This window comes from Halyomorpha halys, unplaced genomic scaffold (assembly GCF_000696795.3).
Source record: "Halyomorpha halys isolate HHAL.00 unplaced genomic scaffold, Hhal_1.1 Scaffold1992.1, whole genome shotgun sequence".
In the NCBI taxonomy this organism is placed as follows: domain Eukaryota; kingdom Metazoa; phylum Arthropoda; class Insecta; order Hemiptera; family Pentatomidae; genus Halyomorpha; species Halyomorpha halys.
Window position 1 is genome coordinate 46,707 of NW_027113752.1, and position 1,939 is coordinate 48,645.

The 1,939-nt window shown below is 26.6% G+C and overlaps 1 long non-coding RNA gene across 3 annotated transcripts in view; it reads right to left on the reverse strand.

Annotated features, from left to right (window-relative positions):
• Positions 1 to 1,939, reverse strand: part of LOC136796696 (uncharacterized) — a 28,202-nt gene that overhangs the window by 22,385 nt on the left and 3,878 nt on the right. For all 3 annotated transcript variants that reach the window (XR_010844443.1, XR_010844444.1, XR_010844442.1), the window contains exon 2: positions 544 to 669. This is a non-coding gene — a long non-coding RNA (uncharacterized lncRNA). The remainder of the gene's footprint in view (positions 1 to 543; positions 670 to 1,939) is intronic.

Genomic DNA, 1,939 nt, shown 5'->3' on the forward strand with positions numbered 1-1,939 from the left:
AATTATAGTTGATGATATATAAACTCACTTATTTAACACTTCCTTATTGGAGTTTAATTGATGTAACAAGTGGTTAAGAGATCCTCAAATTAAATTTTAATTAATTAGCTGACAGGCCACAACACCTGATAACAACATAAGTTTAATTTAAAAAAAAAATTTTAAATTTAAAGTTTTGTTAAAGAAATAACACAATAAAAGAAATGGATATTGTCAAAGATGCTTTAAGAAATATTTAAATTAAACCCAATAAACTGTGATCTTTAGGTAGTGTCACTATTCAACACATTTTTCCACTATAAAACTTATTGAATTTATGGAATAAACAGTAAAAGAGACTGTATTATGCAGCTTCTTAATTATTTCCTAATCATAACTACTAAATATAATTATAGATTTCCTAAATTTCAGAGCAAGCAAAAAAAAAAAAAAAATAGAAAATTTCCAAGTTAAATTCATGTAACTAAAATTAAAAAATAAAGATACCACTGAAACCCAAACAACGATAAACATTAGGCAGTATTTATAAAAAATAAAACTTACTCTTATCGGACATCATTTTTTTTGGTTCTGGAATTCTTGGAACTTTGACACGAAGGAACAGGTAACTTTGAAGAACAGGTTACAAAAAGATTCTCCTGGTTGAATTTGTTTTTCTAACTGGAAGAACTGAAATAATATTTGAACATTAGTTTAGTATTTATGCATCTTAAAATTTAAGCTATGCTAAACAAACATTGCAAAAAAAAAAAAATTGTTAGGTGTAATTCATAAGATCTAAAACACTTGACCAAAAATAAAGTCTGTCTCCTAGTACTTCTTCAATATTAAATTTTGTTTTTATAATAATATATATTTTATTTGTATTAATATTGTTTCGTAAAAATACGAAACAAAAAACCGATTTTGTCTAGGGTAATAAACATTATAATTAATTAGGTAATTCGCAAATTGATCGTTAGATAAAATTATAATAATTAAAGGGTTATGAGGGACGAAGTGAAAATCTGGGGTAGATACAAGATGACGTCAGGGCATGCCCTTAAGTTTTGCTTCACTTATCTGAGTATCTCAAATATTCAATTTTTTTTTCTTTCGGTTTTTACTAACGTATATTTTATTTTTATACATTGTGTTTAAAGTAGATCAATTATAGTTATAAATTAATTAGCAGAGATTTAGAAGAGAAAAGAAGACGAAACCATTTCAAAACAGTAATGGCTGCCATCGCAGAGAAAATCCAAGCTGGACCCAAGATAACATGGCGTCAGTGCATTTACTCTACTTAAATCATTTTTTTAATTAATATTAAAGTTATTTTATTTATAGTGTTTAAAAGTGAATAATTATATTTGTTGATAAATCAGCAGAGATTTAGGAGAGAAAATACGATGTACCTGCACTTTTCAACGCAACCCGTTTCAAAACAGTAATGGCTACCCACCCACATGGTAATGCAAAATTATATTCGTTCGTTATTATTATGTTTTCATTAAAAAAACTAAGAAAGTTTTATAAGAATACAAAACAAAAAAAATATTTTAGTAAGGGCAATAAGCACAATAATCGAATATATATAAAAAAAACTTAAATCAAAATATTTAAAACCTATATATTTTTAGATTTGCTAATAACTGCTCATAAGCTACAATTTATAAAAAATTAAGCAAATACTAGCTGATTAGTTACGTTAGTAATATTTTATAGCTTTTTGAAGTAAGGAGTATAAAATACGCTACAACATGATGCTAACCAAACCATTATTTACTCACCACAAATCTGCTCAAATGAATCAATTAAAAACAAATTTCAAAACTCAAATCTACTATTAATCACTGAAACATCTATAAAAATGCAAGATAGAAACACCCAAGAAATGCAAGAAATAAACACTCAAGAAATGCACCACACCCAAAGTCTCCTTCCACTGCGCGATCTA